The 22,648-nt window shown below is 42.4% G+C and overlaps 1 long non-coding RNA gene across 1 annotated transcript in view; it reads left to right on the forward strand.

The window, feature by feature from the left end:
- The first annotated feature begins 218 nt into the window (after positions 1 to 218).
- The window catches only part of LOC130305323 (uncharacterized), a 47,580-nt gene continuing 25,150 nt past the window's right edge, over positions 219 to 22,648 (forward strand). The window contains exons 1-2 of the long non-coding RNA XR_008854926.1: positions 219 to 318; positions 18,912 to 18,996. This is a non-coding gene — a long non-coding RNA (uncharacterized LOC130305323). The remainder of the gene's footprint in view (positions 319 to 18,911; positions 18,997 to 22,648) is intronic.

Consider the following 22,648-nt stretch of genomic DNA (forward strand, 5'->3'; position numbering starts at 1 on the left):
GTTCATTACACCTATGAACTATTTTCCCTTTATTTTGCACTTGACTTTGGTGACATCTACTGGCCAAATTGAGCCATTACATCTTTGAACTTCCCTATTATGCATTGTACTCCCTCTTCCTCTTCCCCTCCCCCTTTGTCACATGACGCTGGGTCACGTGACTCCTTGATGTCTGACATCATCATCCGGCGCCTCCTCATCTATTTATTGTGAGCCAGTATCATTCTGTGTGTAGGCAGACAGCTGAGGAAGGTGCCCATGCTGGAATACATCCTTGTACTACACTATGGCATAATAAATCTTTGCTGTGCATTACTGGTGAGTGCTGGGTTTAATCTTTCTTCTACCTGTGGCTTTACCCTTCCTCGGGCACCACGGCAGATTCCATGGAAGTGCCGACATATGCCTGTATTGAATCAACAACTTTTGACATGTCTGATCAATAGGTAAAAATTTTTTTTAATGACCGTAATGCTTTAAACCGGAAAGCCATAATGTCTTTAAAATGGGTAAGTTTAATCTCTTGCAGTGGACGTAACAGGGCCTACTACCTACCATATGCTATATATAGTGGCAGTGAAGGGCCCAATAGCATTGCGGCCTCTTATAGCTACACCACCCCAGATGTATTAGTGCGTAAGGTCACCATGTACTACATAGTCTAACTTTTTCCGATGGGATTATTAGGGAAAGCCTAAAGGGTACCTGTCACCAAATAAACTTTACTAAACTTACTCAGGCTATGTTTGCTTACTACTCCTAACACTCCTCTTACCATTAAAAAAAATTCAGAGCTTTAAAAATCTTGTATCTTACCTTTATTCTTGCTCACATAGTACAATCTCCCAGCAGGTGGAAGTGGGCATTTCCCAGCAGGCATGACATCACTGAAGCCTGCTGGGGGACCACTCACACTGTTGCAGCGCTGTGATGAATAGAAGACCTCAGTCTCTGTGCATGTTTCAGTAAGGCTCTGTGAAGCTGTCAGTAAGGCTCTGTGAAGCTGTCAGTAAGGCTCTGTGCAGCTGTCAATCAAGCTCAGTGCAGAGAAACACTTCCTGAGTTTGGTCTCCTGCCAGGCCAGAAGGAGACCAAACTCACTGTATTAATTGTGGCAGGGAACATAACAGAGCTATTACATTTTAAACTTACTATATTTATGTTGATTAATTTTATTTTTAAAGCAAGTTAAATGAATTCATTTTAAAAGCAAGTGAATGGGAAAGTGTCTTCTAATTACACAAGGAACAATATATTAAAAGTTTAAAGCTTTGCAATTGTCTTGGACATTGTGCTTCTGGTATAGCCTGCATTCAATAATATATGACACATTCCTTAAGGATCACATAGAACTACAATTACTTTACTACCATGAAAAATAGAAGATGGATTTATAACTTACATACATGTATTTATGTACATCATGTGATAACGTCTCATGAATCACAAGTACATTAAATGTTGCCAAGTATATTTGTGGTCAGGGCTCCTTACGTGACCGGCGAGACTTACCTACACCAGTAGATAATACTTCTTCTGTGGTTCCTGTAATGAAACTAATAACACATATGCATAACACTGTAATGTAAAGCGGTTGAACTGTGCCCATAACCGGGTTTAGCCTATAGTGGGCATACCCTATTAATTTATAAAGAAAGAAGGGGGGGGGGGGTTTGCCGAATGCAATGCACACACCTGTGTGACAGGGTGCGTGCATTAAATACCCTATGCCCCTCCCCCAAATATGCACGCACCTGTGTGACGGGGGGGGGGGGGGGGGGGGGGCATGCGTGAATTATTCAAGCCCCTCCCACAAATATAGCCAGATAGGCTTACCACTTGTGGTCTGGGCTCCTTATGTGACTGGCGAGACTTACCTACACCAGTAGATAATGCTTCTTCTGTGGTTCCTGTAATGAAACTAATAACACAAATGCATAACACTGTAATGTAAAGCGGTGGAACTGTGCCCAAAACCACGATCGAGGGTTTAGTCTATAGTGATCAAAAATACAAAACTGTGTAGGAATAAAATAATTTGTTGGAAATACAATACCAGGTATCTGAAGACATCAGCCATTTTGTTGTGAGGATATGGGACATAGGTAGCATAGCAGCCTTACCTCCATCCTAACTTCTGAATAATGTGCGGAGGAACTTTGTGTGGTAATGCTGTCAATGCTTCCCCACCGCGCAGAGGGACCTGAGAATTCCCGATGATTACCTCTCAAGGTGGTGATTAGAGATGAGCGAATCAAAGTTGACGAACCCGAATTCGTTATGAATTTCATGAAAAATCCCTTCATTAAACTCCATTTTACAGCGTTCCAGGCTATTGGAGACCTAAGATGGCGGATCCACATGTGAGTACATGGGGCAGGGGATTATGGGAGGGCGGGAAACAGCAGCGGGAATGAAGGTAGGCGGGCTGACCCTGAATCACATGTGAGATGCAGCCTATCAGTGTTCACTGACCCCTGTGATGTCACAGCCCCTATATAATCGGCTGCCATCTTGCCTCTCTTCATTTCATCTACTCACTCAGATGGAGAGGACGGGACTGCGTGTGTGTGAATAGCTCATACCACAGCGTTACACTGCAACTGCTAGTCACATCAGCATTAGGGAAAGGCAGGAGTGCAGAGTGCTTTGCTGTTACACTGAGAAAGATCATTGATAGCTAAAACTCCTATTCACATTATTGAGCATTGCAGCAGAGAGGGGCAGATAGCTGTCAGCTGCCTCATACAGATCTCCAAGCTGCCTGAACTTTCTGAAGCATCTTATCTCCTAATTTTTCAGACCAATTGAGTTTATTTTTGTTTGCTCCACAAAACTTCTGCTGTTCAGAATTGTGTGACAGAGTGCAATTAAGGGTTTAATCCCTGGATTTTCAGAAATACGTGATTGTTCAGTGGACTGTAGTGCATTTGTACCATTTTGTACCTGTTAATCTGTGAAGGGACACATACTGTGCAAGTCCAAACAATAGTATTCACCGGCTGTTTTTTTTTTTTTTTTTAAATAGTTTTTTCTGCGTATAGTTACGCATATATAACTGCCCTCATCAGTGCATACCGCATAGGTACATCCAAGTATTGTATCATTTAGTACCTGATAAGCTGTCAAGGGCCTACATACTGTGAATGGACAGCCGTAAGTAATCACCTGCTACTGTTATAGACAAATACTGTTTAAAGAGTAGTGTAGCGTATTGTAATACCCTCATAAACGCACTAAGTATGTCAGGCAGAGAAGTGCCAGGACGTGCACAGAGGAGTGGCAGAGGCCTAAATACTTCAAGCAGAGTTGGCAGCAGACTTTGGACGAGTGGCAGCAGGAGTCGCAGCGAGAGGCCTGAGCTCCCGTTATCAGCCAGCGGTCATGTCTCCACCAGCAACCCATCTGCCGTCGTTGATTGGTTAACACGCTCATCCACATTATCACAAGTGAATTCTGACACCCCCAGTCAACAGTCGGTGGGTTCCTCAGACACAACTCTCAATTGGCATGGCCCGGGAGCAGTCCCTGTCCTCCCATTGTCTTTGTCCTATGCTGTTCCCTCTCCTAGAGAAGTATCTTATGCTGTGGGTTCAGCTCCACTATTTACTGAGGACGATCTAATAGAGGACAGTCAGCAGCTACTGGACAGCCAAGAAGGGGAAGAGACATGCGCTGCTTGCTCCGCTAGGTGGCCAAGTAGTGATGCGGAGAGTGACGTTGGAGGCGGTGTTGCAAGTGTTCAGGGTCCTGAAGCAGACACTGTTGGGGAACCTGAGGAGGACATCAGTGACATGCACACAACTGTTGATGATGATGATGATGAAGCCGATCGAAATTGGGAGCCGGGTGCAGAAGGGGCTTCATCATGATCAGGAGAAGAGAGTTGCAGGTTTCCCATGAGGCAGCAAGGCGGTAGCACGGTTGGCAGTCAGCGTGGTGGTAGTAGTGGAAATTCAGGAGCCAAACTTGCCCGGGGGGAGACCACTTGCTTCGCGGCAGCCTACCTTTCCGGGAGGTAGTGGATAGTGTTGAGCGGCATAGGCCATATTCGAATTCACGAATATTCGCGAATATTCGCATATTCGTAATATTCTCGATTTATTTTCGCATATGCGAATATTTGCGTGTGCGAAAATTTGCGTATGCAAAAATTTGCATATACAAAAATCAGCATACGCGAAAATCAGCATACGCAAATTTTCGCATATGCGAAAATTCGCACGCCAGTCTCACACAGTAGTATTAGAGCCTTCTTACATCACATAAGCTGGAAGCAGAGAGGGGTGATCACTGTCATGTGTACTGTGAAGAAAAAAAAAAACAAAAAAAACGAATATTCGTAATTACGAATATATAGCGCTATATTCGCGAATTCGCGAATATGCGATATTCGCGAATAAAATTCGAATTGCGAATATTCGTGAGCAACACTAGTAGTGGAACAGGGGTTCCTGGAGACGGCGCCAGTAGCAGTCAATTAGTGCGGACTGCGGGTGGGAAAATCAGCTCCTCGGCAGTGTGGAAGTTTTTCATAAGGCATCCGGAGGAGGTTCACGTAGCCACATGCAAGATCTGTCGGCAGAAGGTGAAGTGTGGCCAGGGCCCCAATGTCGGCACCACGGCCATGCGTCAACACATGCTTCGCCACCATAAAGCGGCCTGGGAGAACCATGGCTCCGATGTAGTGGTCCAGCCTGCTGCATCACCCAGTGGCCATCCGCTCCCTCCTTCATCCAGCCAAGGCTCCACCACCTCAGCCGAAGGGAGCTGTGTGTCAAATCCTCCTACTGTCGCTCCTGCTTCTCCCGCTTTTAGTCAGCCATTCCGCCAACAATCGATCGGCGAAGCCATGTCCAAGAGACAACAGTATGCGCCCACTCATCCAACGGCGCAGAAGTTGAATGTGCTCCTGTCCAAGTTGCTGGTGTTGCAGTCCCTCCTTTTTTCAAGTGGTGGACTCTGCACCTTTCAGAGAATGGATGGCTTGTGCCGAGCCAAGGTGGAGAGTCCCAAGCCGTCATTTCTTTGCGAAGAAGGCAGTACCAGCCCTGCATAAGTTTGTACAAGAGAAGGTGGGCTTGTCCTTGAGCCTGTCGGTGTGTTCAAAAGTGCACGGCAGCGCCGACGTGTGGAGCTGTAACTACGGGCAGGGACAATACTTGTCTTTTACGGCCCACTGGGTAAATGTGGTTCCTGCACAGCCACAACAGCCACTTGGACAGGTCACACCGCTTCCTCCTCCACGCTCTCACTCCCAGGCAGTTGGTCCTGTTACAGCGTGCGACGCCGCCTCCTCATCCTCCACCGTGTCCTCGGCCTCCACTGCACGTCCCAATTTCGGTGGCCCTTCATCGTACCATGTGTGTAGGGCACACAAGGGAGGAACTCCTAAAGTTCATTCATAAAGAAATCCGAGTATGGCTTACTCCACTAAATCTGGAAATGGGAACCATGGTGACCGACAACGGGTAGAACATTGTGTCCGCGCTGCGACAAGGAAGTGTGAAACATGCGCCCTGCATGGCACACGTGTTGAATCTGGTTGTCAAGCAATTCCTCAAGTCTTCACCCCATTTGCAAAACATCCTGAAAATGGCAAGGAAACTGTGCATGCACTTCAGCCACTCGTACACCGCCAAGCACACCTTCCTTGAGCTACAGCGTCAGAACGGTATCCCACAACATAGTCTTATTTGTGACGTTGCCACATGTTGGAATTCCACCCTCCATATGTTGGACAGACTATACGAACAAAGAAAACCAATCACCAATTTCTTGATGATCCAAGCAGATAGGAATACTCCCCTGTGTAACTTCAATGTGAACCAGTGCCGTTTGCTGAGGCTCTTTGAGGAAGCCACATTATTTGTGAGTCGCCTGGATTACGCCATGAACAACGTAATTCCACTCCTACATTTCCTACAACAAATTATTGAAACCATGGCTGGTCACGGAACTGGAGACATTGCGCCTACATCTCAAGGCTACATGAGCCCTGTGGGGGCTGAACTGGAGGAGGAGGATGAGGGGCAGAGCGCAGCACAGTTTACGGTGGATGAGATGGCCGGTGTTTCTAGTCTTCGGACAGGAGAGGAGGAGCAGGAGCAGCCAGAGGAGCTGGAGGGTTATGAGGAAGTTGAGACAGAGGACCCAGACACACCGTGGCAGTATGCAGTGGAGATGGAGGCAGGTAGTCCCTCCAAGTCACTGGCGCAAATGGCACGATGCATGCTCAGTTGCTTGCATAGTGACCCCCGAATTGTCAAAATTCATCAGTGGGATGACCTCTGGATCTCCACCTTATTAGACCCTCGCTACCATCCCAAAATGGGGGCCTTTTTTTACACCCACTGAGAGGGAGGACAAACTGACCTACTACAGAGAGATTCTACGTAGTCAGTTGGCTGATGCCTATCGGCCACATGGTCCTTCCACTCACAGGTCTGACTCGTGGGGACCCTTTGCGCTCACCTTCTACTACCATGGCTGCTGGGGAGGGGTGGCAGGAGCAGTACCAGCTCAATCAGCAGCAGCCTGAGTCTACAGTCGCTGATGAGTAGCTTTCTTCACCTGCATAGTGAAGCAACTCATCAGCAGCAGGTAGACATGGAGCAGGACCTGAACCAGGCATACCTTGACATGGCCATGCCAACAACCATTGAAGATCCGCTGGACTTCTGGGCAGCCAAACTTGATTTATGGCTACAACTAGCAGAGTTTGCCCTGGAAAAGCTGTCCTGCCCGGCCAGTAGTGTGCCATCAGAGCGGGTGTTTAGTGCGGCCGGGGCCATAGCCACCCCAAGGCGAACTCGTCTGTCCACTAAAAATGTGGAGAGACTCACGTTTGTCAAGAGGAACCAAAAATGGCCGGTTTGTCAGGGCTATGGAGCCGTTGCGCCTACATCTTACGGCCACATGAGCCCTGTGGGTGCTTGTGAGATTAGGTCCTTTGTACCCACACGGCGGGGTCAGGGACACAAATTTTGATTTAAATTTCAAATAAAAAAATCACACATTTCAATGGTCTCCTCATGCTGCAGCCAACTCCAGGCTGCGTCATTCTGGTAATATATAGAGAGCACTCGCTGTCCTAAATTTTCATTAACATTTTTCGGCAAAAATGTTTGTCTTTTTTATTAGGGATTGTGAAGCTTACGTGCGTATGCATCAGCCAACTCCAGCCTGTGTCATTCAGGCAATATGTGGTTTACTGATGGCGCTGCTGGGCCTTGGGAATTGGATTTTTTGGGAGGGATTGTGAAGCCCTAGTGTGTACTCATGCATCAGCCAACTCCAGGCTGTGTCATCCAGGCAATATATAGGTAGCACCCGCTGTCCTAAATATTCTTAAAATTATTTTAAAAATGGTTGTTTTTTTCTTTGGGATTCTGAAGCCCTGGTGTGTACTCAATGCTGCTTCCTGCTACACTCTGTCAGCCCGTTGGTCCTGCGACAGTGTGCTACTCCGCCTCCACATCCACCACTGTGTCTTAAGCCTCCACTGCCCGAACAAGTCTCAGTGGCCCTTCAGCATACCATGTGTGCAGATCACGGCGGTGTCACGTTGTTCTTCACATGGTTTGCCTTGGCGACAAGTCTTGGAAACAATGGCCGGTCAGGGATATGGAGACGTTGCGCCTAAATCTCAAGGCCACATGAGCCATGTGGGGGGTTGTTGGATTTGGTCCTTCGTACCCACACGCTAGGGTCCGGGACACGCAAAGGTTGTTTTAAATTTCAAATAAAAAAAATTATGGCGCTGCTGAGCCTGGGTCTGGGAATTTAAAATTTTCTCATGGGTAGCACCCGCTATCCAAAATCTTTTTCTAAAAATTCTAAAATTGTGGTGTTTTTTGTGGGGGATTGTGAAGCCCTGGTGTGAACTCGTGCATCAGCCAACTCCAGGCTGTGTCATTCAGGCAATATATGGGTTATTGATGCCGCTGTGGGGCCTGGGTCTGGTAATTTCAAATTTTCTCATAGGTAGCACCCGCTATCCAAAATCTTTTTCAAAAATTTGTAAAATTGTGGTGTTTTTTTGCGGGGGGGGGGGGGGGGGGGAATTGTGAAGCCCTGCTGTGTACTCGTGAATCAGCCAACTCCAGGCTGTGTCATTCAGGCAATATATGGAAGAATATCGGTCCCGAGAAAAAAGAGAAGGGCTTCTGTGGGCGCTCACCTCCGTCACAGATGTAGTCCGTCACAGGTATGTGGAAGTTTCCGAGAACTTGGTAAAATAAAACCGCTTGGACACGGATGTATTTTGGAAAATAAAAAGAAGGTTTATTCCTTCAGCATGCAATACAGCAACGCGTTTCGAGGGGCAGGGACCCCCTCTTCATCAGGCTATCTGATTGGGCAGTGTGGATGTCCTTTATTTATACCTCATTTGCCCGCGAAAATCACATGTGTGTGTTACATAACATGAAAATAAAACAATAAAGAAAAAAAAAATATTAAATAAATAAATAATCAAAATAAATAAATAAAATCCATAGAAAAGAAGACATTTACATTAAAAATGGAAGTGAGCATTCTGTAAAATAACCCACAGATGGTCAGTTTGACTAACCATTATATTATGCACCTTATCTTGTATTGCATATGTGATATGTAATAATTCTGCAGACGTCGGGCCATTTCAAATGCTCTCCCTTCAGAGATCTACAGTGGCTGGGTGAGAGGTCTGAGGCACCGACCGCCGGTCTGTCCACACATCCGTCCTCCTGGCCGCTTATTGGATGGGGGACCGGCGTCAAACCCATTTCTCCACACAGGGATGATTACATTTATTTAATGCGTATGTGTATGTACATACACACACATCCATACGCATGGTGGATGGATGTGTACTTATCAGCTGTTTGTTTTGTTTTAATTCAGTTTGTTTGTTGTGGTTGTTGTGTCAGTTGTTAACTATCTCATCTTTTTAAGATATTAATTCCACCGCTTCATTCAGGCCATGTGGTTGTAATGTCTGGAGGCTGTAAATCCAGAACAAATTCTTTGCGTGACAGGATTTCAAACCTATTTTTCTTTCCCGGTGGAATGTGCTCAATTGGGGTTATGGATATGGCTGTCATGTTTCCCTCATGCATCAGGCTCAGATGTCTTGATAGGCTATGGTGCATGAATCTCTTCTTTATGTTGGAACGATGCTCATTCAATCTCAAATGTAATGGTTGTGTTGTTCTTCCAACATATTGTTTACCACATTGGCACTCTATGAGGTAGATGACATATTCCGTTTGGCATGTCATCAGATGTTTGATGGGGAAGGTTTCACCCGAATGGGTACTGGAAAAACATTTTTGGTTATGGCGTATGGTAAAGCAACATAGGCATCTAGGTTTTCTGCATTTGTATGTTCCCACGTTTCCAGTTTTGTCGTTTTTCTGGGAGGATTTGTTGTGGCATTTGAGATTGCTTGGGGCTATCATACCCTTTATGGTTGGTGCCCGCCTGAAAGTCAATCCCGGATTTTTTGGGAGAATTTTTCCTAGATGTGGATCACTTAGTAGTATTCCCCAATGTTTCTTCATGATGTTTCTGATTTTTGTTTGACCCGCTGAATATGTGGTGATGAAATTGCATCTGGTTTTTTCCTCATTTTCCTTTTCTTTTTCTTTCTTTTGTAGGTGGAAGGCTCCCGGGTCCGTTGCCTCCCTATAACCCCAAAAAATGTTATCTATTTTTAGACCTCCACCGATTCACACGCCGCCTAACTTTAAAACGGCATTTCTCCCTTCCAAAAAACCAGAAGGATCCTGAACGGACCTGAGAAAAAAGATGAACAAATTCTCCTGGGGAAGCACCCAGAAATTCATATAAAAACTAATTTTATAAAAACATTCCATGAAATGGTGGCAGATGAATTCAAAAGCCTACCAGAAGCTTTCCCAAGAAAACAAAGCGAAGGAAGATTGAGCAAATGTGAGCAAAACGCCCCGAGAAATCTGAAAAAGAATGAAGACATTGTCATTCGTGCGGCCGACAAAGGAGGAAGCATAGTAATCCAAAATTACACAGATTACAACAAAGAAGCCAACCGGATTCTTGGAGACAATAACTACTATAAAACGATCAGCACAGATCCTTTTCCAAAATTACAGAAAGACATTCTAAGTCTTTTAAACATAGCTCTGGAGGATAAAATCATATCAAAGAATGAAAAGAAATTTCTTTTTAATCCTAACCCTGGGACACCATATTATTACCATCTACCAAAAGTACACAAAGACACTCAAAACCCCCCGGGCAGACCCATCATTTCTGGGATACATAGTCCCACATGTAACATGTCCCAATATCTAGATAGGATATTGCAGGAATATGTGGCAGATCTACCAAGTTACCTGAAGAATTCAGATCAGCTGATCACCATCTTAAATGATACACCCTGGGAAGATGACATGGTTTTACTCACCATGGATGTAACGTCGTTATACACGAATATCCAACATGATCTGGGAATTCGATCCACCATTTCCTTTCTGGAAAAAGACAAAAACATCCCAAACGAACAGGTAATTTTCCTTACCAATTGTCTGAAATTCATTCTGGAATACAATTTTTTTTCTCATACAATGGCACCCTATACCATCAAATAAGGGGGACGGCCATGGGGACCAGAGTGGCACCATCATATGCGAACCTCTTTATGGGTTGCTTTGAAGAACAGGTGATAAAAAAAACATCCCCTGTATAAAAAACATGTTACTATATACAAAAGGTATATAGATGATTTGTTTTTATTATGGCGTGGCCACCCAGAGAACATCAAATCTTTTGTCACGGATATTAATACCAACCACTGGGGTTTGACATTCACCCCCGTTTTTTCCTCCACTTCAATTGAGTTTTTGGACCTCCACATCACCCATAAAGGGGATAGATTCATCACATCCACCTTTTTCAAGAAAGTTGATTCCAATAATTATATATCCTTTACCAGTGGCCACTATAAGAAGTGGAAACAAAACATCCCCTTTGGACAATTCAAGAGAGTAAGAAAAAATTGTACAGATATTGCCACCTTTTCCGAACAGTCCAAAATCTTAAAGTCCAGATTCATAGCAAAAGGATATCCGAAAGAATTAATTGAAAATGCATATGAAAAAACCTGTGCACTTACCCAAGAGGAATGCCTTGAGGCAACGGACCCGGGAGCCTTCCACCTACAAAAGAAAGAAAAAGAAAAGGAGAATGAGGAAAAAACCAGATGCAATTTCATCACCACATATTCAGTGGGTCAAACAAAAATCAGAAACATCATGAAGAAACATTGGGGAATACTACTAAGTGATCCACATCTAGGAAAAATTCTCCCAAAAAATCCGGGATTGACTTTCAGGCGGGCACCAACCATAAAGGGTATGATAGCCCCAAGCAATCTCAAATGCCACAACAAATCCTCCCAGAAAAACGACAAATTTGGAAACGTGGGAACATACAAATGCAGAAAACCTAGATGCCTATGTTGCTTTACCATACGCCATAACCAAAAATGTTTTTCCAGTACCCATTCGGGTGAAACCTTCCCCATCAAACATCTGATGACATGCCAAACGGAATATGTCATCTACCTCATAGAGTGCCAATGTGGTAAACAATATGTTGGAAGAACAACACAACCATTACATTTGAGATTGAATGAGCATCGTTCCAACATAAAGAAGAGATTCATGCACCATAGCCTATCAAGACATCTGAGCCTGATGCATGAGGGAAACATGACAGCCATATCCATAACCCCAATTGAGCACATTCCACCGGGAAAGAAAAATAGGTTTGAAATCCTGTCACGCAAAGAAATGTTCTGGATTTACAGCCTCCAGACATTACAACCACATGGCCTGAATGAAGCGGTGGAATTAATATCTTAAAAAGATGAGATAGTTAACAACTGACACTACAACCACAACAAACAAACTGAATTAAAACAAAACAAACAGCTGATAAGTACACATCAATCCACCATGCGTATGGATGTGTGTGTATGTACATACACATACGCATTGAATAAATGTAATCATCCCTGTGTGGGGAAATGGGTTTGACGCCGGTCCCCCATCCAATAAGCGGCCAGGAGGACGGATGTGTGGACAGACCGGCGGTCGGTGCCTCAGACCTCTCACCCAGCCACTGTAGATCTCTGAAGGGAGAGCATTTGAAATGGCCCGACGTCTGCAGAATTATTACATATCACATATGCAATACAAGATAAGGTGCATAATACAATGGTTAGTCAAACTGACCATCTGTGGGTTATTTTACAGAATGCTCACTTCTATTTTTAATGTAAATGTCTTCTTTTCTATGGATTTTATTTATTTATTTTGATTATTTATTTAAATTTTTTTTTCTTTTTTTTTTCTTTTTCTTTTTTTGTTTATTGTTTCATTTTCATGTTATGTAACACACACATGTGATTTTCGCGGGCAAATGAGGTATAAATAAAGGACATCCACACTGCCCAATCAGATAGCCTGATGAAGAGGGGGTCCCTGCCCCTCGAAACGCGTTGCTGTATTGCATGCTGAAGGAATAAACCTTCTTTTTATTTTCCAAAATACATCCGTGTCCAAGCGGTTTTATTTTACCAAGTTCTCGGAAACTTCCACATACCTGTGACGGACTACATCTGTGACGGAGGTGAGCGCCCACAGAAGCACTTCTCTTTTTTCTCGGGACCACGGGACCGATATTCTTCCATTCCAGTGACCGTCCTCCGCCGGTGAGAACGGGTCTAGTGCCGGCAGCACTCCTCCAATCTGTGTCCCCCAGAATAGTTGGAAACAAGCGTCTACTGGTGTTGTGCCCACGGTACAACACAGAAAGGTGAGCAAACCTAACATAACAACTGAAAACACAAATCTGGAAATGGCTGCTCCCCCCCTTCCTTGGAGCCGACATCCATTTTTTATTTAATTTAATTATTTTCTTTTACACTCAGATTATCTATATATCTATATCTATATATATATATCTATATCTATATCTATATCTATATCTATATATATATATATATATATATATATATATATAATTTTTTTTTATTTTTATTTTTTATTTTTTTTTTACTACGCATAGATGCGCATTGTGTCTCCTCTGTCTTTTTCTATATATTTCTGTTGATTCAGGCAATATATGCTTTACTGATGTTGCTGTGGGGGCTTGTTGGATTTGGTCCTTCGTACCCACACGATGGGGTCCGGGACGCTCAAAATTTGTTTTAATTTAAAAAAAAAAGAAGAAAATGATTGTGAAGCCCTGGTGTGTACTCGTGCATCAGCCAACTCCAGGCTGTGTCATTCAGGCAATATATGGGTTACTGATGCCGCTGTTGGGCCTGGGTCTGGGAATTTAAAATTTTCTCATAGGTAGCACCCGCTATCCAAAATCTTCGGTTTAAATTTTTTAATTCATCTTTTAATATTAGGGATTGTGATGGCCTAGTGCCTACTCATGCTGCTGGCAACTCCGGGCTGTGCCATTCATCCACTTATGGTCTCCTCATGTTGCCAACACCTCCATGCTGTGTCATTCAGCCACTATATGGTCTCCTCATGCTGCCAACACCTCCACGCTGTGACATTCGGTCACTATATGGTCTCCTGACACTGATGCCACCACCAGGCTCTGTAATTGTGCTGCTGTGCGGCAGTGATTCTAAAAGAGATGCCGGTAATCTGCATGTTATTCTGAATAACAGTATTATTTCACTAACCCAGCCCACTCCTTATGCGTTTTAGAACACAGCAAAGTGTTCTATACCCCTATAGAGGCTGTATGTAGGGTATAAATAGCCTTTTTTAATATAGATTAGCCGCAAAAAAATTCGGAATGAAACAAACTTTATCGGAAAATTTGGCGAATCGGCCGAATCGAATTTTTGAAAAGTTCGCTCATCTCTAGTGGTGATCAATGACCTTATGTGAGAATGAACTGTAATGTGTTCAGAGCAAACTTCCCCTCAGGTTTACGTCCTATGGACCTGCATGGAAAGTTAACCTGAGAGATAGTGAGAGGAAGGAGGATCAGCTCCGTTATGCCCGTGGAAGGGTGAAATTTTATCGGCAGCTGGATCAGGACTGTCGGACGTTAATTAGTGAGCACTGTGGGTGAAGTAACTTTCATACCTTAGTATTTTCAAAAAAGTGGAGATTTCTCCGATTTTGTAACAAAAAGTTGAAATACTAAAGCATTTTCTGAAAACGCATACATTCGTTAAGTGTGAATTACTTCTTTTACTGAATATTGCTTGAGATGGAGTGGAGCCTCCGTTTACTCACACATACTACCCCAGTGCTAAAAATAAGGTTTATCACTCTATGTATGGAAAGTTAACCTAACAACAAACGGCTAACTGTACCCATAGTCGCGATCGATGGCAGCCCTTTAGTGGGTAAAAACACCTGACCTGGTAGGTTAAGTAGTAGAATGCATAACCTCATAAACAACCCCACCCCCTAAATTCACTACCCCTGAAACCCTAAAACCAGTAGAATCAACCAATGACAGTAGAATCAACGAACTAATTGTGAATGAAGGCTCTACCTAGTGATGGATAGCCAAAGCATCAGCCTGTTGCGGGTAATTGGAACTTGCATAGTCATCGTGCTTGTAGACAGGTACGGATTATGTGCAGACAATGTGCCATCGACATTCGATAACAATAGGTTACAGGTAGTATATAAGCAATGTTTCTACATATATACAAAGTCCATCACAGGCAAATGGTGCTATCGTTCACCACCAATGCAGACTATATTCAAATGACCTGGATAGCATGCGGCGAGCATATGCAACTGCACTAGAAGTTTAGATGAATTATTCACGACCACCACATTCAGGTATTCTTCAACTTTTCACTTTTTATTCATTTGTTGCTTTCAAAATGATCAAATTTTCATATCAAGATGCAGTAGCTTTGGTAATGAAAACTGACTGGTGAGATATATATATATATATATATATATATATATATATATATATATAGCACAGGAGAATTAGAGCAGCACGTCCCACAATGATGTGATAGCGGTGCAAGCAGCGAGTGGAGCCCCGGTCAAGGCAATTCAGACATCAAGGAAGGATGCCGCAGCACACGGAAGGTTCAAAAGTGTAAACAGTGGTTTATTCCATGATAATACAAGTTAGCAACGTTTCTGCTGCCAGTGCAGCCTTTGTCAAGCAACAAAATGGTGACCATACAAGATATTTATATGCAAATGAACAAACAAATCAATCAAATCAATTAATGTGAATACAGTGTAAAAAATACATTTACGATATAGGGTAATTAAAACCACTATAATATACATATTGCACAAGTGCTCTGCAGTGATTTAAAATCAATATACATAAGCAAGGGCTGCAGGTAAAGTTATAAACAGTATAACATTGTAAATAGTCTTAACAAGATTACATGTGTACCTAATGATTAGAAGCGGGGGCTGAGTGGTCACATGATCCCGACTCGTCTCCATGCAAACCGCCGTTGCTGTGGGTAACAGCGGAGCTGTGGTGTATGTTGGTAGTCGCAAGACGCCAGGAGCGGCCGCGCGGCCCCACTGTGTCAGCTGACCAGGGTGTTACGTGACCGCTCCTTAGTCCGGGCATGCGTATTAAAGAAAATGAGCGTTGTACTGCCATGGTGGTTAAGGGAAAAAAAGGGAAATCTAATCTATCTAGCTGAAGTCTCTCAGGGCAAGAGAGAAAAGGAAAAAAGGATCCTATGTGTATATATAGTGGATAAAAATATAAGTGTATAGACATTAATACCCTGGGTATTTCCTCAGAAGGAAGGGTATATGTGAGAAAAGGAGAGCCAAGTTGAAAATAAGTAGAAAATAAATACATATAAGGTGATAAATAAAGAGATATACAAAGATGGAAATACAAAAATACAAAAATAAAATAAAAGTATAATAAAATAATAATAATAATGTAAATGAAATGGAGAGATATATAAAAAAAATAAATAAATAAATAAAAATGGATAAATAAATAGAAAATATGAATATAAAGAGTATTAAAATAAAAAAGTAAAAATAAAAAAATAAGAAAATATTAAAAAATAAAAGTAAAAAAGAATATAAATATAAATGAAGATGATTTTGATTGTAATCTAGCCCGGCTCCATACATGATTAACACGCACATCGGGCTATAAAGGCCCAACACCTCAGTTGCCCGTGCTCACCCCAATATTATGGGGGAGTCACTCTGGGGTACCCAACGGCGTCAACCGTAAAGTTTAGGTCCCCAGTATCAGGCCTATGGAGGTGGGAATCCACCAAGGGCAGCCCCGCATTCGTTTTCTCACACACTGAGCACGGGTATATTAATGATTACTGGTATCTGTAGTAAGTATGGGGTACTCCATATATATAGATTTGTTACTTGCATAAGTAAAAGATAATAAGTGAAAATAATAATAAGAAAAGCAAAATAAATATTTAAATAAAAAGAATAAAATACAGAAGTGAAAATGATAATAAAGAAATAAGAATTAAATAAATAAAAATAAATATAAAATAAAACATAAATAAAAATAAATATAAAATAAAAAATAAAGAGAATTGGAAAAAAGTAAGCTAAAGACATAGTAAGTGTGTGAATGTATGAAAGAAAAAATGTGTAGACTAAATGAAATGTGCTCCAATTATTACTTCACCATGGCAGAATTAGTCACCAATCAAATCATTGTACAGTTTATTCAAAAGGGCGGCAACTGACAAGCAGGGACATTGATGACCACCCTCTGCCCACGTATATCTGTAAGACAAGATGCGATAAAAGAGAATTAGAAATAAAATTATGTCATAGTAGATATGATTATTACATACATAGAGGTCACCTTTCCTACTATGTGGTTACATCGAGATATTCTATCATCATAATTATGCATTATAAATTTGAGGTGTAATGCTAAAATCAACATTGAGTCCTTTAGGCCGAAGTGCCTGTGTCTCAAAAATCCATTTGAGTTCCAGTTTTCTCAGTTTGTTAATGCGGTCACCCCCCCTCTTTAATGGGGGGATATGGTCCACAAGAGCAAACTTGAGATCCCATTCCGAGTGGCCTTTTTCTGTGCAGTGTTTAGACACCGGTAAGTCTAGACGTTTTTTGCGCACAGTATATCGATGGTGATTGATGCGAGTTTTGAAATCCCATGTGGTCTCACCAACATAGATGAGACCACATGGGCACACCAAAATGTAAATGACATATGAGGAGGTACATGTTAGGTAATGTTTTAAGTGATAGACCTTGCCACTATACGGGTGTACAAATTTAGGTCCCTTCAACATCTGTGGACAGTTAATGCATTGGCAACAAGGATAAGATCCTTTATTCTGTACTGTTAAGTATCGTTGTGTAGAGGGTTGTCTCGATATGTCTGTCTTCACAAGTCTATCCCTGAGGTTGCTCGACCTCCTGTAGGACATCAGGGGGGGGCCGGCAAACTCAGGGATATCTGGAAAACTATCTTGTAGAATTTTCCAATGCCGATTAATGGTTTTGGCAATCTGGCTGGAGTGTGATCCAAATGTGGTCACACATGCAACTCTAGAATTGGATGTCTGATTCCTGGATCTATAAATAAGATCCTGTCGTTTCATGTCCATCACTTTTTTCTTACTTTCTCTCAATAATCGTGGGGGGTAGCCACGTTGTAAGAAATTTTTTGTCATTTGATCTAATGCTGCTTCTGTTTCGTCCTCTCGCTCAATGATGCGTCGTGCCCGCAGCATTTGGCTTGTTGGCAAAGCACGCACCATGGAGCGAGGATGATTACTTTTGTAATGTAATGTAGAGTTGGTATCAGTAGGTTTAACATATAAATTTGTAATGAGCTTGTGGTCTTGAATGGATACCAATGTATCCAAAAAATTAACAGAATTACATGAATGTGTTAAAGTAAATTTAATGTGCTCATTGATGGAATTCAAAAAGTGATGAAAAGAAAGCAAAGAGTCCTCAGTGCCCTTCCAGACCAGGAAGACATCGTCTATGTACCTCCACCACCCCAACAAATTGTCGGAGTGGTGGGACACATAGACGAGGTCCTCCTCCAGCACTGCCATGTACACGTTGGCATACGTAGGTGCCACGTTCGTGCCCATGGCGGTGCCGGTGGTCTGGAGGTAAAAGGTGTCATTAAACATAAAGTAATTATTACATAAGATGGTGTACAGTAACTCAATAATAAACTCAACTTGTGCTGGTGAATAATCTGATGCTATCATGGACCTGACAGCCCGTACACCCCCATCATGTGGGATGGAGGTGTACAGGCTGACCACGTCCAAAGTGGCCACAAAAGCCCCTTCCGGGACATGTATATCTGCAATTTTACTAAGAAAATCAGAAGTATCTCGCAGATAAGATTTTGCAGACATGGCATATGGTCTCAAAACCTGATCTGCAAAGATTGAAAGGTTACTGGTAATAGAGCCCCGCCCGGACACAATGGGTCGTCCAGGGGGGTTCTCTAAAGACTTGTGTATTTTAGGTAAGAGGTATAGCATAGGTATGACAGGATGTTCTATGTATAAAAAGTTGTATAATGTTTTATCAATCAAGCATTGTTCCAAAGCACGGTCCAGCATGATCTTAACACCGGCAGAGATGCGTTTGGTTGGATCACAGGTTAAATTTTGATAAGTATTGGTATCATTTAATTGACGATTGGCTTCCTCAATGTACTTGCTTCGGTCCATAACCACAATGGCTCCGCCTTTGTCAGCAGGCTTCATCACCAAATTGTGGTTATGGACTAGTTCATTGAGGGCATGTATTTCAGCATTTGTTAAATTAGTATTAGAAAAATTTGTTTGAGTAGTTTTAAATTGTTCGATATCACGTCTAACAAATTGGCAATATGTTTCAAAACTGCAGGAGTCTATAGAAGGCTGGAACCGGCTTGGTATACATAAGTCAAAATCCGAAAAGTTGAAGCATTCGGATTGCAGTGCATTAGAAGGTACAAATATGTTATCTCTAACTGGGTGTTGAGAAAACCAGATTTTTAACTTAATTTTCCTAAAGAATTGCAATAAATCAAGTTCCAATTGGAACCAGTCAGTTTGACTCGTTGGACAGTAATTAAGGCCCTTAGCAAGTAATGTCAGTTGATCAGAGGTTAATACAGTAGAGGATATATTTACCGTTAATGGTGGTTCTACTTTTTCTTGAATGGCAATTTGGCTTGAATTGCCTTGGAGTTCCTCTGTGCACGGGTTTTGACGGGACCGTCTATGTCTGCGGCCTCCCCGCCTGGTGGATTTCTTTCTGTAGATTGACTTATTCCTAAAAAATTAGGGTTAGTATTATCAGCAGAGTTAGCATTTTTTCCCTTAACCACCATGGCAGTACAACGCTCATTTTCTTTAATACGCATGCCCGGACTAAGGAGCGGTCACGTGACACCCTGGTCAGCTGACACAGTGGGGCCGCGCGGCCGCTCCTGGCGTCTTGCGACTACCAACATACACCACAGCTCCGCTGTTACCCACAGCAACGGCGGTTTGCATGGAGACGAGTCGGGATCATGTGACCACTCAGCCCCCGCTTCTAATCATTAGGTACACATGTAATCTTGTTAAGACTATTTACAATGTTATACTGTTTATAACTTTACCTGCAGCCCTTGCTTATGTATATTGATTTTAAATCACTGCAGAGCACTTGTGCAATATGTATATTATAGTGGTTTTAATTACCCTATATCGTAAATGTATTTTTTACACTGTATTCACATTAATTGATTTGATTGATTTGTTTGTTCATTTGCATATAAATATCTTGTATGGTCACCATTTTGTTGCTTGACAAAGGCTGCACTGGCAGCAGAAACGTTGCTAACTTGTATTATCATGGAATAAACCACTGTTTACACTTTTGAACCTTCCGTGTGCTGCGGCATCCTTCCTTGATATATATATATATATATATATATATATATATATATATATATATATATATGTAAATGTAATGTTTAATTCTAACAAGCACATAAAGAGTTAAACTATTGTAACATACCAGTGTATATAACCCAGCTCAGACTCCTCACCTGTAGGCATGATTAACCCCTCAGGGACGCAGGGCATATGCATACGCCCCCGTTTCCGAGTCCTTAACCCCTTAAAGGGGTACTCCGGTGAAAACCTTTTTTCTTTTAAATCAACTGGTGGCAGAAAGTTAAACATATTTGTAAATTACTTCTATTAAAAAATTAATCCTTCCAGTACTTATTAGCTGCTGAATGCTACAGAGGAAATTCCTTTCTTTTTGGAACACTGATGACATCACGAGCACAGTGCTCTCTGCTGATGTCTCTGTCCATTTTAGCAACCATGCATAGCAGATGCATAGCAGATGCATGCAAAGGGCAGCACAGTGGCTCAGTGGTTAGCACTGCTGCCTTGCAGTGCTGGGGACTTGGGTTCAAATCCCACTATGGACAACAATAAATAAAGCGTTATTATTTTTATAATAACGTCAGCAGAGAGAACTGTGCTCGTGATGTCATCAGAGAGCATTCCAAAAAGAAAATAATTTCCTCTGTAGTATTCAGCAGCTAATAAGTACAGGAAGGATTAAGATGTTTTAATAGAAGTAATTTACAAATATGTTTAACTTTCTGCCACCAGTTGATTTAAAAGAAAAAAGGTATTCACCGGAGTACCCCTTTAAGGACCCAGGGTTTTTCCGTTTTTGCATTTTCGTTTTTTCTTCCTTACCTTTAACCTCTTAAGGACCCATGACGTATGCATACGTCATGAGTCCCGGTCCTGCGATATAACGCGGGGTCACACGGTGACTCCGCATCATATCGCGGCGGGCCCGGCGTCATAGTGAAGCCGGGACCCGCCTCTAATAGCGCGCGGCACTGATCGCTGTGTCGCGCGCTATTAACCCTTTAGCCGCGTGCTCAAAGCTGAGCCGCACGGCTAAAAACGAAAGTAAAAGTGCCTGGCTAGCTCAGGGAGCTGTTCGGGATCGCCGCGGTATAATCGCGGCATCCCGAACAGCTGTAGCACAGGAGGAGGTCTTCTTACCTTCTCCTGTGCTGTCCGATCGCCGAATGAATGCTTCAAGCCTGAGATCCAGGCTTGAGCATTCAATCGCCGAAAACACTGATTGATCCATTCCTATGGAGATGGATCAATCAGTGTAAAAGATCAGTACATGCAATGTTATAGCCCCCTATAGGAGCTATAATATTGCATAAGAAAAGTGTAAAAAAATCATTAACCCTTTCAATTATCCCTTCCCATAATAAAAGTTTGAATCACCCGGCATTTCCAAAAATAAAAAAAGCATTATGTAAATAATAATAAAAATAAACATATGTGGTATCGCCGCGTGCGGAAATGTCCGAATTATAAAAATATACCGCTTTTTAAACCGCTCGTTCAATGGCGTACGCGCAAAAAAATTCCAAAGTCCAAAATAGCGCATTTTTGATCACTTTTTATACCACAAAAAAAGTGAATAAAAAGTGATAAAAAAAGTCTGATCAGAACAAAAATCATACCGCTAAAAACTTCAGATGACGGCGCAAAAAATGAGTCCTCAAAGCGCCCTGAACACAGAAAAATAAAAAAGTTATAGGGGTCAAAAGATGACCATTTTAAACGTATACATTTTCCTGCATGTATTCATGATTTTTTTCGGAAGTGATACAAATTCAAACCTATACAAATAGGGTATCATTTTAACCGTATGGACCTACAGAATAAAGATAAAGTATCATTTTTGACAAAAAATGTACTGCGTAAAAACAGAAGCCCCCAAAACTTACAAAATAGTGTTTTTTCATCAATTTTGTCGCACATTGATTTTTTTTCCCGTTTCACCGTAGATTTTTGGGTAAAATGACTGTCATTACAAAGAAGAATTAGTGACGCAAAAATTAAGCCATTATATATAATTTTAGGTGAAAATTTTTAAGAGTTATGATTTTTTTAAAGTTAAGGAGGAAAAATTGAAAATGAAAAAACGGAAAAAGCCCGGGTCCTTAAGGGGTTAAAAAATCATAACTCTTTCAATTTTGCACCTAAAAGTCCATATGATGGCTTATTTTTTGTGCCACCAATTCTACTTTGTAATGACGTCAGTCATTTTACCCGAGACAGCCCCATTCACCCTTACTCAGCAGGAGAGGTGGCACGGGTGCTGCCTTGCGATCAAGTGATTGATCGGTCGGAACAACCGATCAATCACGAACCTGCTAAGGACAGTGATCGGAGCGGAGATCAGCAACGGCGGGGGTCTCCTCAGGATCGTTAGCGGTGACAGGAGCAGCAGGATTGGCTGCAGCAGCGGCGTTCCGGGGCAGGATACCGCAGGAGGTAAGGCCTCTTCACTTCCTGCTGTTGCTTAGCAACAACGCTCGGCATGCAAAGCCAAAGGGCATGCTGGGAGTTGTAGTTTTGCAACAGCTGGAGTTCCAACTACATCTCCCAGCATGCTCTTTGGTAGTCTGTGCATGCTGGGGGTTGTAGTTATGCAACAGCTGGAGGCATATTTTTTCTATGAAAAAGTGCATCCAGCTGTTGCATAACTTCAACTCCCAGCATGCACAGACTACCAAAGGGCATGCTGGGAGTTATATCAATGTGCCTCCAGTT

Source organism: Hyla sarda, chromosome 1 (assembly GCF_029499605.1).
Source record: "Hyla sarda isolate aHylSar1 chromosome 1, aHylSar1.hap1, whole genome shotgun sequence".
In the NCBI taxonomy this organism is placed as follows: Eukaryota; Metazoa; Chordata; class Amphibia; order Anura; family Hylidae; genus Hyla; species Hyla sarda.